This window comes from Podarcis tiliguerta, assembly GCF_965153285.1.
Source record: "Podarcis tiliguerta genome assembly, chromosome: 9".
NCBI classification, from domain to species: domain Eukaryota; kingdom Metazoa; phylum Chordata; class Lepidosauria; order Squamata; family Lacertidae; genus Podarcis; species Podarcis tiliguerta.
Window position 1 is genome coordinate 74,804,653 of NC_139542.1, and position 16,697 is coordinate 74,821,349.

At 43.5% G+C, this 16,697-nt stretch overlaps 1 long non-coding RNA gene across 1 annotated transcript; it reads right to left on the reverse strand.

Moving 5' to 3' along the window:
• Nucleotides 1-1,226: 1,226 nt before the first annotated feature.
• Nucleotides 1,227-4,485, reverse strand: LOC310657944. Its single transcript, XR_014502024.1, has 2 exons — nt 4,260-4,485; nt 1,227-2,585 (listed from the first exon to the last, which is right to left on the reverse strand). It is a non-coding gene; the product is annotated as an uncharacterized lncRNA (long non-coding RNA).
• Nucleotides 4,486-16,697: the final 12,212 nt, after the last annotated feature.

The window sequence follows — 16,697 nt, forward strand, 5'->3', positions numbered from 1 at the left end:
GTGAACAGCAATGATACTTAAGGCTCCTGGTCTGTGCCTTTAAACCTCTCAACCCATCTCGGGGTGGGGGAAGGGCTGTGATAGGTAGCTGGGTCAGAAAAAGATGTAAGGCAGGGGTGAGGAAAGTGTGGCCCTACAGATGTTGTTGGACTCCAGCCACAGCCAGCAAGACCAATGATCAGGGACTAGGAATTGCAGCCCAGGAACATCTGGAGGCCCATTGGTTTCCCATTCCTGAAATAATTCTCTGTTGGGTTCCTTCCATACCTTACTGGAGCAAGAGCAATTTGTCTTGGAGCTGTCCAAGGTGCTGCCACCCAAGATTGACCTTAGTTGTTAACTTGCCTGTCTGTCTTGGTCTGACTGCCATGGAATTTGGAAGTCGGCCTTTCTAGAAAAGGTAGATCAAAAGCACGCACTCTAAATCTGTTGGGCCTCTCCCCTGCCTGGGGAAGGTGGCATCCTTAAGATAGGGATTGGGTTCGGGAAAATAGTTTTTGCAGTGTGAATTTACACAGAGAGAGTGGGCGAATTACCGAAGAATAATCATGTTGGGGTACAGTTGGTTTTGGCAGTATCTGAAGCAGGATCAATTGTTCCTGCCTTCTGTGGGAGTCTATCAGCTTCCAATAGGGCCTGCTTGTATATTTGTAAATGTACACCATCACTTCAAGTTATAGGTGGGGAGGCTGCCATTTTTGAAAGCTTTCTCGTGTACAAAATGTCTTGGAAGTGAAAATCTAACCCATCGGGACTAAAGATTGCAAGCCCAGACTCTCCTTGGTGTACTAGGTTTGTATGCTTGCAGGGAGCTTTTTACACAAGAGAGCATTTACAAATGTGACCTCCCACCTTTAGTGTGAAGTGGTACCACAACTTCAGAATGTTTATTTGGGGTCTACTCATAGATTGCAAAGGGCCCAATCAACTGGTAAGTTACCTGGCACAAGTCCCTTTGAAATGAATAGGAGCCACACAGGAACACAGTTTATTCATCCAAACTTTCTTCTGGATTGTCCCCAATGACAAATCCAGCAACAGATTAAGTCCATTATAAAATCAAAACAAATGGAATGCAATTTATTATATACATCATGAAATATCTGCAGGAAGATAAATCCTTACGCAATAATAGTTCTGCTACTGTTGAAAAAAAGTTATTAACTATTGCTTCTTCATTCAGCTTCTTCATGAGCTTCTTCACTCATTGGGATTTTTTTTGGGGGGGGGGAGAGACTTTATTTCTCTCTGAAGGAGATTGTAATATTTTACTTGGCGAGAATGGTATCTCTTAAGACTTTGTGGAAGCAGAAAGCGTGTAGGTGTAAAGATACAAAGACCCAACAGCATCCCAGAAAAGGGAATGTTTGCCTTTGGGCAGGGCTTGCCTTAAAAGGGCTGCAGTTTCTTTATTTTGTTTTCCTGGAGAAACAATTTTCATATGTTGTGGGACTGTGCACAGATACTGAAAATAGATAATTAATGAGATAATTGGATACTGCCTGTTACCTCCTGTCCAATGGGATTATCTGATGGCTAATTATGGACAGATTGTGATTAATGTGATTATGGATGGGATATTAATCTGATTCTGGATTGATCTAGTTATGTTTTAGTCTGCTCCAAATGGTTAATTGGATCTTAGATAATAGAAACGCAGCTTGAAACAGGTTTTGCCACATCACTTGATGGAGGGGGGGGGTTAACTGGTTGGGCTTGTGAGCGATACATTATTTACAAACATCGAGGAAGCTGTTCATTGAGAGAATATCATTGTTCATTTGGTTTCCAAGGTCCTCTGAAATGAAAATCAATAACTATTTTTAAAGCCTCCTTAATGAAGGCAGTGCACATAACACACAAACTGAAGGGAAGGGGTTAAGGAGTTGCCTGCCTGCTCCCTGCATTGCCTGACTGTCACAAAGTTCTCCATCCAAGTAATCTGTACCTTCAAAAGGCATATACTAGGGCAAAGTATGCATAAAATACATTTATTGAAAATAACACACACTATATTAAAGAAACTATTTGCAAAAGTATCTATAATTTCCTATATTAGGAAAAATTGCTGACAAAAACATGTATATTAGGGTGGGAATGTGCCAAAATGCTGCTGAATTTTCATGACAACTTCTTTTTAAAAAATCACAAACTGATGAGGAAATGTAGAGAACTAAAGATTGGAAAAACCAAAAACTGCCCGAAACCAAAATTAACATATTCTCCCATCCATAGTTCCTGCCATGCAAAATTAAGAGGTCTTCTCACACACCTCTCTCTATCCTCCTTCCTGGAAAGAGAGATTCATTATCACAGTTCAAGAAGGCACATTCCAGCAAGGCAAAAATACTCAAAAAAGGTGTGCCCTGTGGGAGGGGGTGTGCCCTGGGGACACTCCTGAGGGCCAAATAGAGAGGCCTGGAGGGCCACATTTGATCCCTGGGCTCAAGAATCCCCATTCCTGATCTAGTCCAACTCCTTGCTCAATGCAGAAAATCTCCACCAGATTATTGTCCAGCTTGAGGAGGCAGAGGGAGAGCCCAGCAGCGCTCTCGGCAAAGGTCCTTAGTTCCATTGTCAACCTGCTAATACAATAAAGACATTTCTTTTAATGTTCAACCAAAATCTCCTCTCCTGTAACTTACGTGCATGAGATCTTGGCCTGTGTCATCTGGAGCAGCAACAGAGAACAAGACATTGCCCTCTTCCATGTGATAGCCGTGTATAAACTTGTGCATGACAATTTTTTTCTTTTTCTTTTGGTATTACTATTTTACTGAAAAGGTTTCAATTATAAAGAAATAAAGTGATACAAAGAAACAGAAAATAAAAAGCACAAAAATGTGTAGAAAAAAATAATATATTAATATATATGAAAGCTACCCTAACCCATGGGAAAGCAGGTGGCGCTGTGGGTTAAACCACAGAGCCTAGGGCTTGCCGATCAGAAGGTTGGCGGTTCGAATCCCCACAACGGGGTGAGCTCCCGTTGCTCAGTCCCTGCTCCTGCCAACCTAGCAGTTCGAAAGCACATCAAAGTGCAAGTAGATAAATAGGTACCGCTCCGGCGGGAAGGTAAACAGCGTTTCAATGTGCTGCTCTGGTTCACCAGAAGCGGCTTAGTCATGCTGGCCACATGACCCGGAAGCTGTACGCCGGCTCCCTTGGCCAATAAAGCGAGATGAGTGCTGCAACCCCAGAGTCGGTCACGACTGGACCTAATGGTCAGGGGTCCCTTTACCTTTTACCCTAACCCATACATTCTTTTTGATATTATTATCCTAATAGCCTACTACATTTTGTATAAACTCATTCCAAATATTGTCATATTTATCCAAACAAAACAGTCCATTCATAAGTCGACTGTTATCATACTGTTGATCCATTTATCGAAGGAGATCATAGCTTATGCATGGCATCCAGAAAGTGGACTGATAAAAGTTTTTCTTCCTTTCGCATAGCCCTAGAACCCAGCAAAACTGAATGTTGGAAGATTCAGAACAAACAAAGCAAAGCACCGATAGAGTTGCCATAAGTCCTCTTTTTTCCAGGACACGTCCTCTTTTTCATGATGAGAGTGGCCATAGAGATCCATAGTTTAAAGTAGAAGTTGGCAAATGCGTCCTCTTTTTTTAGTCTTCAAAATATGACAGCCCTACATAAACAATGGAATTTATTCCCACAAATTGCAGGGGTGGTCATCAGCTTTGACGGCTTTAAAAGAGGATTAGATAGATTCATGGAGGAGGAGGAGGCTAGCAGTGGCTCTGCTCTGCCTCTGCAGGAGGCGGCAGCATTTCTTCTGAATCCCAGTTGCTGGAAACTGCAGGACGGGAGAGTGCTGTTGCTCCAGGTCCTGCTTTCAGGCTTCCCATGGTTCATCTGGTTGGCCAAGATGAACCTGCGGGCTGAGGGGTCTTCGGCCCTCCAATAAAATATTTCAGGGAGCCCCCACCCAAGTTGATGGGGATTGCCATTTAAATGGTGTGTGTGCACCCTGTCATGTGATCAATTTTGTGGGGTGGGCGGGACTTACCTGGGGCCCCCTAATATTTTATTCAAGATGGCACCTGTGCCGGCCACTGTGAGGACAGGATGCTAGACTAGATGAGCCACTGGCCTGTTCCAGTAGGCTCCTCTTCCATGTTCTTATGTGACAGCCCTTGAGCCCTAGGTGACCAGTAATTCCTGTAATTAACCTAAGAACATAAGCATAGCCAGCTAGATCAGGCTTGTGGCACTTTGGTCCCCTGCATTACAATGCTCCGTTCTCTGCAACTCCCATGTAAATGTTCATCAGTTTTATCATCTACATCCCAGGGAGGAGATTTGTTATGAACCAGACCCTCCTCAGTTCTTGTTGGCTTCCCTCCTCCTCTTCAATCACTTTACAAGCTGCTCTGCCACCTTTTCCATTTTAAGCACCTACCGCCTGGTTCCATCCCTGTTCAAGTGGTGCCCATCTCGTTGCTGTTGTTGTTGTTGTTGTTTTAAATACATTTTATTGTTGCAACACAAACACATATGACACTAAAGGAATAAACTTAAAAAGAAAATATAAATACAAGTGCAAATATAGGTACAAATACTAAACAAATAATAAACATATAACCATATTTCACTTCTTGTTTTCTTCTAATTGACTTCCTTCATCCTCAATGCGGGTCTACTTTAATATTTACTTAAATATTACATATTTCAAATAATAAACATTCTGTATAACCATATTGCACTTCTTGTTTTCTTCTAATTGACTTCCTTCGTCCTCAACACTGGTCTACTTTCATATTTAATAAACTGTTTCCTTCTCATTTTGATTTTTCCTACTTTTATTTCTATTTTAGACTTTTACACCTTCATTTGTTTTGCAAAAGTTAATCAAAACAAGTCCAGGGATTAATTTGAGGGCACTGCTTTTTAAGATACAGTGGTACCTTGGTTTAAGAACAGCTTAGTTTATGAACAACTTGGATTAAGAACACTGCAAACCCGGAAGCAGGTGTTTTGGCTTGTGAACTTTGCATTGGAAGCAGAACATGTTCCGCTTCCTGTCGAGTGTGTTCCATTTGTAAATTGAGTCCCCTGCTGCTATGGGAAAGCACACCTTGGTTTAAGAATGCTTTGGTTTAAGAACAGACTTCCGGAACTGATTAAGTTCGTAAACTAAGGTACCACTCTAATCACTATATTTTCCCCATTCCTTTTGAAATTTTTGTTTAGACTGACCCCTAACTGGATCTGTCATTCTAGCTAACTCAAGGTAATCAAATAATTTTTCTTGCCATTCTTTTTTTGTTAGTGCTGACTCGTTTTTCCAATTTTTGGCAATTAGGATTCTCGCCGCTGATGTTGTATACAGGAATATTTTTGTGTTTTCCCTAGCGATATCTGAATCTAATATTCCCAATAGAAAAGCTTCTGGGTTGTTGTTTTTTACAAAAGTTTGTTTAAATATTTTCTTCAACTCTTCATATACCAAATCCCAGAAGCTTTTAATTTTATCACAGGTCCACCACATATGTAGGAGCGTCCCCTCTGCTTGATTGCACCTCCAACACAATTTAGATCTTGTTTTATACATTTTAAATATTTTGCTTGGTGTGAAATACCATCTATAAAACATCTTTAACAAATTTTCCTTTATTGCCTCACAAGTGGTGCCCATCTCTTTGGTAAAGGTCCAGTCTGCCCCAGAATGATTCTGACTGCCCTTAACAAATCCAAACTCCTCCTCCCAACACCATAATCTCATCCACACATTGAGACCACAAACCTGTCTGTCTTACCCTAAGTGCCAAATAAGTAGCATCTCAGAGAAAGCTACCTTCGAGGTCCTGGTTTTCAGCACCCTATGTAGCACCCTAAATCTGGCTTCCAGGATCTTACAGCTACATTTCCCCACATAACTGGTGCTCCAAAGCAACTGTCTCCTCCCCAGCACCAGGCTATGAGCAGAACCCACAATTAACTTAGTGGTCTTATGTGCATTGCACAGACACAAACAGCTATTTTCCTGACAATTGAATTTCCCACTACCACCATCCCCCCACCCATAGAAGAGGTATCTTTGGCATGAGAAGATAGATGGCCATCCGCCAATAAATGGGTCCCTTCCAAGGGAATGCCTCCCTTTATCTCAAGATGATCTTGTCCTTCCTCAACACCTTCCTTCTCCCTGAGAGCAGGGGAGCTGTCGTCGAGGGTGTGGGACCACATCCCTAAAGGCCTTTTCCACCACTTTCTTTGCCTCTCTTAAACTTTCCAGTTCCATCACCTTGGCCTCAAAGGAAAAAAACCAAACATGTTCCCAGAGATCCAATAGCTCATTGCATTTCATACATACCCACAACTTCTGCCCCATTAAGAGATAGTCATACATATAGTAGGGGGGGGGGGGTAAACACGGGAAAGCCCCCATGTTCCTGCTGGCTTTCTACTTGCATGATTGTTCTTTGCTTGTTTTTGTTACACGATTAAGAGTAAGGGATTCTGTTGAGCAGAGTGGGGTGTCCTGGCCTTCTTAGTTTGCTGCCAAACTCACGCATCTGCTGAACTTGCCTTGATGCTTTGCCAGCCAAGGCTCCCTCTCGCTTGTGGAGGGGGCTCCCTTACTAGCTGATTCCAAAGTTATATTCTGCTGGCTAGCTCCTCCCAGCTGTTGTAGTAACCAACTGTTTATGGCAGATGCTCATGCATAGATTAATTCAAAGAACTGTGGTTTAAAAAGAAACTTTGTTCTCTATTCTGCCTTTGAAAAATCATGTGTTTGTAGATAATGGCAAATACAGACTATTAATCGTACTGAGTCCTGCCATCAGCCATAAACTACTTGGTTAGTCTATTGTGTGACTATCAAAATGTTATAAAAATCCTGCATGAAAAACTGTTTTTGTGGTTGAAATGGATACCTCTTTTGGGGAAGGATTAGTTCTCAGTCCTGTTTCTGCCTCAGATTCTTAGGAAGAAACTTTCCTGTTGTCCTTAGGTAGAAGGTTTCCACAGGATGTCAAACATAGCAAGGCCCAGAGACCAGTCCATCAATGACATTTCCAAAATGCATGTAGTTGTAGACCTTTATTTTATGTGGGCAGCCAAAAAGGAACCTTTCCAACACAGCCCACATGGAAAACATTTCAGCATTGCCAGCATTTCAAACTGTATCCAATATCAAACTACTAATTTCATATATGTATATACGTGAAAATTTATGTAGGGGTGTGTGTGTGTGTGTGTGTGTGGTTTGGAGGGGAAGAGGCTTGGCTTGGTAAAGACCTGGAATCTCAGACCTAAGGGGATCTTGTGGAAGAAGAAATGGAAACACTGGCTCTTATATCATGAAGTCTATCTTTTAGTGCCTATTAGCATACTGCAATCCATGTGCATGCCACAAAGAACTTCTTATTCCAAAGAGTCGGTATAGAGCATAAGACATAAAGCAGGCTTCACGGAAACCATAATCTTTTGAGCTCAGTTACATATCTGTATTAGGGGGATAACTAGGGAGATCTGCAGCAAAATCTTGCAGTACAGAGTCCCCTCTTCAGCGTTCCAGCCAGTCAGCATTCTGTGCTCACTCAGAATGCTCTGTTCTCATTGTGCTGTTTTTGGCCCCACCTCTCGGCTTCCATATTTTTTGGTACTACAAATCTTGGGGTTCTCCCAAACTTGCTGATTCCTCCCTAAACAGGGCTGCATAAAATTAAAAATGTACAGAGATGGAGGAGGGAAACCAGCAAATTTAGGCACCAAAGTTATATGATCATCTTGCAATGATCGCCTAGAATGGAAACAGCCAAAATGAGCTGATCTCTTCACTAAGCCAGTCAAATAGATTCTGCATCCCATCTCTTGCTCTCTGCTGAAACCAGATGAGACAAGAAGGACTAACCTGAAAAGTATTCCTTATTTAGCAAATCTCAAAGTCAAACCCTAACCAATTTAGTATACTGCATGTCCAAAATTATTTGGGATTCCAGCACAGTGCTGGAGAAATTCCATTAGGAATTTTGCATGCAGATGGTCCCAGGTTCAATCGCAGACACCTGCAAGTAGGAGTGGGAAGACCCCTCCCCATTTGAAACCCTAGAGAACCTCTGCCGCTCAGTGTACTCCGTCTGCTGAGCTAAATAAATCAATAATCTGACTATGTGAAAAGGCAGCTTCTTTTGTCCCTAGACAGAGTCTATCCAGAGCTCTTAATCATCTCAGCTAGGAACAGAACCTCCATCTGCAGAGGCAGTCTGTCTCTGAATACCAGTTTCTTGGGGCTGGGGAAAGAAATGGGGGGGGGGAGCTTGTTGCTCTCATCTTGTTTGTGGGCTTCCTGAAAGCACCTAGCACAGGTGAGGGCAGACTTTGGGCTCGTTGGATCTGCTTCGTTTCCTTGTTTTACTAGAACCTTAAGTGCTACCAACCAGAGCAGGATACAAAAGACGTATTCAGTGTTGAATAACAGGGTGCTTCTGAGTGCATTCTGAGCCCCTTCATTTGTTTTGCAGAATGGGAACTGAACTGAGTTCAACACAACTGCTTTTGCACCAATGTCCACTTCATTCTGCTGTTATTCAACACCTGGAAGCCAGAGACCCAGCTTGCTGTAGTGTTAAAAGTGTTGGACTAGGACAGGGGTCTGCAACCCGCGGCTCTGGAGCCGCATGTGGCTCTTTTACACCTTTGCTGCGGCTCCGGGGTGGATACTAGCGAGGGGAGGAGGCGCATTGTGTGCCCCGACACTCCCCACTGTGGCGGGTGCTATACTGGCTGTGACGTCGCATGGGGGCGGTGCATGCGTTAGTCACGCACCGTCCCGACGTCACCTTCCCACCCGCTGTCAGATCGCGGCTCCGGAGATATATTTGTTTTAAATGTCGCAATGGTTTTGCGGCTCCCAGTTGTTTTTTCTTCGGAAACGGGTCCAAGTGGCTCTTTTTGTCTTAAAGGTTGCAGACCCCTGGACTAGGACAAGGGAGACCACAGGTTCAAATCCCAGCTCTGCTCTAAAGCTAACTGGGCAGCCTTGATTGGGCCAGTCACTACCTCCCAGCTGAATCTACCTCACAGGGTTGTTGTGAGGAGAGGGATGAGAACACTTTATAAAAGTAATAACAATTATTGTTTTCATTTATATCCCAACTTTTTCTCCTGGGAGTTTGATGTGATGTATATGGAACTCCCCCCATCCCAGCTAAACCCCACCACACCCTGTGAGGTAGGGTGGTAGAACTAGAAGAACAGTCAATAGTCAAACAGTAAATAAGGGAAAGAAACATTAGACATATGGGAGATTAAGGAGAAGGGGCAAAGTACTCAAGAAATAATAGGGGATACAATGAAATCGGTGGTGAGAGGAATTGGTATTAGGGAATCTGGTAAATTGTAAAAACAACAACAAGAAGAAATGAAAAAGTTAGAGGAAGAAATTAGGACATTGGAAAATCAATATATTAATGATAACGATAAAATAAGTTATGCACAATTACGGGCAAAAAGGAAGGAGAAAATAAAGATATGGGAAAAGTGCAGAGAGATTTGATATTCTTGAAAAGAGAATTTGTTGAACATAGTAATAAAAATTCTAAATTGCTGGCTAGAGCCGTACAGTAAAAAAAAGTAAAGAATTCAATTAGCCTAATAAAAGATAAAATGGGTAATATTCACAATCTGATGAAACATAAGTTGAGAGTATTTCAGGAGTTTTATCAAGAGTTATATTCAGCAGTTAACAATACTATGAGGAAGCTGAAAGAATATATCAAGAGACACCGGAAGATAAAGCTAGAAAGTAGGGATAGAGAGGTTATGGAACAACCAATTTCAGAAAAAGAAATAGAGGAAGTTACAGTATAGGGAAACTAAAAGGGGGTAAAGTCCCAGGAACAGATGGATTGGGAACGGAATATTATAAGGTATTTTTTTGAAAATGGTTCCTAAATTGAAGGAGTATATAATTCAGTAATAGAGGGCGAGAGGATCTCACCATTGTGGGAACAATCAATAATTAGCTTAATGCCAAAACTAGGAAAAGATTTGAAGGACCCAGGATTGTACAGGCCAATTTCTCTAATAAATCAAGATGGTAAAATATTGACCTTAATAATGGGGAAAAGTATGAATAATTTCATGTATAAATATATAAATAAAAACCAATGTGGTTTTGTAGCAGAAAGACAGATGTCTAGTTTAATAGGAAAAGTGTTGAATAAAATAGATATAAGAAGAAATAAATTGAAAGTTGGTATAGTAGCATTGGCTATCTTTAAGGCTTTTGACTGTATAGAATGGCCGGCGTTAAAAATGATTATAGAAAGTTTAGGATTTGCAGAACTATTTAAAGCATTAAGAAATCAATTATACTTGATGAACAAGGCATATTTCATAGTGAATGATGGTATAACAGAACAAACAACAAAGGATGCCCCCTTTCCCCAATTTTATTTGTATTGGTCATTGAGACTCTGGCCAATGTAATTAGAGAAGATGGAAATATAAAAGGAATATACAATAAAGGAAAGGAGAAAATAAGCTTATTTTCAGATGACACCTTGCTAACAAAAAAAAATCCCCTGGAAAATATGCAGGTAATAGAAACACATTTGGTTTTTTGGGGGGAGAAATAACAGTGTCGCAAATTAATTGATTCAAATCAGAGATTGTTATATTTAATTATGACGAAGATTAAAAATGAAAAAAAATTAGGATAAAAATAGATATACGTAAAACTAAGAAATGTAATAAAGTATTTGGGAATAAATAGAACAAGAAACTTAGAAAATTTAGAACAAGAGAAAAATAATAGAATCATAGAATCATAGAGTTGGAAGAAACCACAAGGGCCATCGAGTCCAACCCCCTGCCAAGCAGGAAACACCATCAGAGCACTCCTGACATATGGCTGTCAAGCCTCTGCTTAAAGACGTCCAAAGAAGGAGACTCCACCACACTCCTTGGCAGCAAATTCCACTGTCGAACAGCTCTTACTGTCAGGAAGTTCTTCCTAATGTTTAGGTGGAATCTTCTTTCTTGTACTGTAGTTTGGATCCATTGCTCCGTGTCCGCTTCTCTGGAGCAGCAGAAAACTACCTTTCTCCCTCCTCCATGTGACATCCTTTTATAAATTTGAACATGGCTATCATATCACCCCTTAACCTCCTCTTCTCCAGGCTAAACATGCCCAGCTCCCTTAGCCGTTCCTCATAAGGCATCGTTTCCAGGCCTTTGACCATTTTGGTTGCCCTCCTCTGGACACGTTCCAGTTTGTCAGTGTCCTTCTTGAACTGTGGTGCCCAGAACTGGACACAGTACTCCAGGTGAGGTCTGACCAGAGCAGAATACAGTGGCACTATTACTTCCCTTGATCTAGATGCTATACTCCTATTGATGCAGCCCAGAATTGCATTGGCTTTTTTAGCTGCCGCGTCACACTGTTGGCTCATGTCAAGTTTGTGGTCAACCAAGACTCCTAGATCCTTTCCACATGTACTGCTCTCAAGCCAGGTGTCACCCATCTTGTATTTGTGCCTCTCATTTTTTTTGCCCAAGTGCAATACTTTACATTTCTCCCTGTTAAAGTTCATCTTGTTTGTTTTTGCCCAGTTCTCTAATCTGTCAAGGTCGTTTTGAAGTGTGATCCTGTCCTTTGGGGTGTTAGCCACCCCTCCCAGTTTGGTGTCATCTGCAAATTTGATCAGGATGCCCTTGAGTCCATCCTCCAAGTCGTTGATAAAGATGTTGAATAAGACCGGGCCCAAGACAGAACCCTGTGGCACCCCACTAGTCACTCTTCTCCAGGATGAAGAGGAACCATTGATGAGCACCCTTTGGGTTCGGTCAGTCAGCCAGTTACAAATCCACTGAGTGGTAGCATAGTCAAGACCACATTTTACCAGCTTCTTTACAAGAATATCATGGGGCACCTTGTCAAATGCCTTGCTGAAATCAAGGCAGGCTACATCCACTGCGTTCCCTTCATCTACCAGGCTTGTAATTCTGTCAAAAAACGAGATCAGGTTAGTCTGACATGACTTATTTTTCAGAAATCCATGCTGACTATTGGTGATCACAGCATTCCTTTCTAGGTGCTCACAGACTGTTTGCTTAATGATCTGCTCCAGAATCTTCCCTGGTATTGATGTCAGACTGACTGGGCGGTAATTATTTGGGTCCTCTCTTTCCCCCTTTTTGAAAATAGGGACAACATTTGCCCTCCTCCAGTCTGCCGGGACTTCGCCTGTTCTCCAGGAATTCTCAAAGATGACTGCCAGTGGTTCTGAGATCACATCTGCCAGTTCTTTTAATACTCTTGGATGCAGTTCATCTGGCCCTGGAGTCTTGAATACATCTAAACTAGCCAAGTATTCTTGTACTATCTCCTTAGTTATTCTGGGCTGTGTTTCCTCTGCTGAATCATTTGCTCCAAATTCTTCAGGTCGGGCATTGTTTTCTTTATCGGAGAAGACTGAGGCAAAGAAGGCATTGAGGAGTTCAGCCCTTTCTGTGTCCCCTGTTTGCATTTCACCATCTTCTCCTCCACTGTTTCTTTGTTCTTCCTTTTGCTACGAACATACCCATAAAAGCCTTTTTTGTTGCTTTTAACCTCTCTAGCAAGCCTGAGTTCATTCTGTGATTTAGCTTTTCTGACTTTGTATCTACACGTGCTGGCTATTTGTTTGAATTCCTCTTTGGTGGTTTCCCCTCTTTTCCATTTTTTGTACACATCCTTTTTTAATCTTAACTCAGTTAAAAGTTCTTTAGATTTGGTACCAGTAAATTCCCCACTAACTCCGGTGGTAGTGATAGAAGATTTCCAGTAAATTGAAAAAAAGGAAATTGAAAAAGCAAAAAAGAATAAAATACTTAAAATAAAGGATTGGGTGGAGAAAATAAAATTACTACAAGTTAGTATGGAGATGGTACTTCACACCATTAAATCAATTAAACAAGGAATATTTGGCGTTATGTTGGAGGGGATGCCAGGATGACTTACATTCACATGTGGTGGAGGTGTAAATACATACGAACTTTTTGGCAAAGGGTATTTAAGGAGATAGGGACGCGGGTGGCGCTGTCGGTAAAACCTCAGCGCCTAGGACTTGTCGATTGCATGGTCGGCGGTTCGAATCCCCATGGCGGGGTGCACTCCCGTCGTTCGGTCCCAGCTCCTGCCCACCTAGCAGTTCGAAAGTACCCTTAAGTGCAAGTAGATAAATAGGTACCGCTTTATAGCGGGAAGGTAAACGGCGTTCTGTGTGCTGCTCTGGTGCCGGTTCGCCAGAGCAGCTTCGTCACGCTGGCCACGTGACCCGGAAGTGTCTCCGGACAGCGCTGGCCCCCAGCCTCTAGAGTGAGATGAGCGCACAACCCTAGAGTCTGGCAAGACTGGCCCGAATGGGCAGGGGTACCTTTACCTTTACCCATTTAAGGAGATAACAGAAATCACAGGGTTAAAGCTGACCGAAAGTCCAGAGGAAGCATTCTTATCAGTTTACAATGTGGTGGAAGGTTCGCAGGCTGTGAAGGACTTGCTCACAAATGTATTGGCAGCTGCACAAGTTATTCTAGCCAGGAAGTGGAAGGGGCAAGCAGAATATAAAATGGAAGAATGGTATAAAGAGGTGTGGGATATAGCTATTAATGATAAATTAACACGTGCTGTTAAGGTAAGATGGGGAATATGTAGGAGAAATGATTTTGAGGAGATATGGAAGGTCTTTGTTAGATAGATAGTTATAATGGAATGGTCCAGGGGGTGGGGTGCACATTTCTGTTTCTATTTATTTATTATTACTTTGTTACAACAACAACAGAAGTAAAATTGTGGAAGCCTGTGTCTCTATTATTTATTGTAACCAATAAAGGTCATGGCCACTTTCAACCCCCTCCCCCCTCCAAAAAAGCCACCCTGTGAGGTAGGCTGGTAGAAGTGGAAGAGGACAGCTCTGGGCAGGAAATGTGAAGGTGACGGAACTAGAGTGTAGTTAAAGGTGGGAGGGATGGCGTACACAAATCACAGGTGATCTCCTAGCCTTGCTTTTATTGGGTGGGAGGAGAGGCAGCCACTAAAAATACTTGCCTTGAGCTCCTTGGAGGAAAGACATGATATAAAGATGGTAAACAAAAAAACACAGTGGTAAATATGATCAGAATAAGAATTTTTGCCAATACTGCAAATCCCTTGTAGGTCCTGATCCAGCTTTTGTCGCCCCCTGGCCTGGTTGGCTCTTGTGGGAAACTGACAGGCCTCTGTTATGGGGCGCCAGTTTGGTGCAGTGGTTCGTGAGGGACTAGGACCTGGGAAAGACCCGGGTTCAAATCTCCCCTCCGCAATCAAGCCCGCGCGGGGCCTCTCAGCCGAACCAGGGTTGTTGCGGGGATTCAGGCGAGGAGGGGGAGAACCAGATAGAAGCAAAACCCTTTTGCCAATACTGCAAATCACCTAGAGACCTACCTGCAGATCCGCTGCTTGAGCTTTGTCTAGGGGGGCCAAGAGGTGAGCCCTGTCTCCAAACATTCAATTCATTCATATCCGCCTTTTATCCTAAGGCCGCAACAACTTAAAAATGCAAATTGATGCAGCAGCAGGTTCATCTCTGCTTAGCTGCGGGCCGTTTTGTTCCTCCGCTCCCCGGGCCCGGCTCCTTTCGCAGGAGGCTCCCTCGCTCGGAGCTGCTCCTCCAGGCTCGGCGCTATTCAGGCCGGCGCGCCTCTTGCTGGGCGGATCCGCGGCTGCTTCCCGCCTGGGGCGCCGGAGCTGCGCTCCCGGCAGAGCTCCCTGTTGCGCCCGAGCGAAAGGCAGGAGGGAGAAGAGCTCGCCCGGGGTCCGATCGGGGCGCGAATTGGTCCCTGCGGAGGGGAGAGGGCCTCCTCTGAACACACTGAGCTCGAGGGCGGGCTTGGGGAGGGCGGGCAGGCAGGCAGGCGCCCGCAAAAAACCCATAGGATATATATATGCCATGGGGCCTGAATATGCACTCTGACTATTCCTAACTTCATGGATAATGGTAATATTAATTTATAATTTAAGAAGTTTTGAAATCAGTAAATTACATGTGGGAGTTATGTCCTATTAAAATATAGAGTTGTCGATACCATTATGTGAAGAGGAGGGAGAAACAAACATTATTTTTTTAAAAACGTATTTCACATCTTGATGCCTTCCTATACCTGGGAGTAAACTGCACGGATTTCAGAGAAGCGCGCATAGGCATGCATAATACCAAACAAGTGTAATCCTATCCTAATATAACAATATAATGCTGTTCTATAAAACTATAAATACTAAATATATACTAAATAAAGTGGCTAGACCTTAAGGTAGCCCACTCCTTGAAGGAAAACTCTACCAAGCAGTTCTGGGCAATAGTTTCGTTAGTACGGATTGAGCTGGTGTAGATTTTATCGAAACAACTTCAGTTGGTTTGAAAGTTCAAATGTTTCACTAAATTTCTGGTTTGCCTGACGAAGATTTCTGTGTAATAATAAAACCTGCACGCGCTACCAACTAAAGACGATTTCTGTCACCAAATTTACTTTGTGTCTATGACCATCGAAACAGCTTCTGGCTATGCTAGAAAGTCCCTTTCCCACACGCCACATCCCCACCATTTTCTTAAAAAGATGTGGGGAGAGAAAAAGATTTAAATATATGGAAAGCAGGTCACGGAATTAGCTCTGTTAGGAGCCTTGTGTCTATTAATTTCTGGCGCCTCGCAAACCAGGAGAGCCGAAAGGCTTCTGGTTCAAGAGAAGCGAACTGAAATCAGAAACCTTTCGTTTGAATAAAATTAGGGGCGAGTTGCATCCGGTTTGTTAATAAAATAACATCCAAAACATTCCCAAGGTTTTTATTCCTGCCACTTTTAATTAACGGATTTTAAAAAGAAACACAGAGGGTTTTTTAAAAAAAAAAATCCAAAAGAAGGAACCTTCTCTTCGGAAACGTGTTTCCAAACTCAAGAAACGCTTGAACACGTGGAGTTGCGGGCAGTTCTGTTTCTGATAAGGCTGGCCGGCTTACCGGGGGGAGAAACAAATAAACAAATTTTCTAGGCGGATTGTTGCGGCTTCTCCGAGTCCCGAGGCTGCAACATGACAGGAGTTTAACCATTTCCATGGGTCAAGTAAGCAGCGGGGAGAAAGTTGTGATTTTAAGAACACAGTAAATGAACTGGGATAAAACACCAAGAAATCTAGAAAATATGCCGGGATTTGTCTAGGGAAGGAAACGGGGAAGAGAAAATACGAAAGAAAAACACGGACTTTTCCACGCTTCCCAGCGCCATCCGGGGCAGGCAGATTCCCAAGCAGTCCGGGTTGCCCAGCCCGCTTCGCGGCGCCGGGAGACGAGGGAGGGAAGGAGTCCGCCTGGGCTCGATGGGACTTACTTCTGGGTAAGGATGCTGCTGTGGGACTGCGCTGGTGCGCAGGGGACGCCCGCAGGCCTGCCCGGCGCCGGCCTCCTTCTCCCGGCTCAGCTCCGCGCTGCCCGCTCCGCCTCTCGGCACGACGCCCCGGGGTTTCAGGCCGGGCGCTGCCCCGGGAGGGGCGCAGGAGGGGCTCCGCTTAGCAGCCCGGACTCCGAGCGAGGCCCCTTCCGACGGAGGAGGCGGCGAAGCAGCGCCGGGAAACTCGAGGGGCTGGCCGGGAAGAAGCCCCTTTGGCCGCCCTCGAGGGGCGAGCGAGAGAGAGAGAGAGAGGCGGGC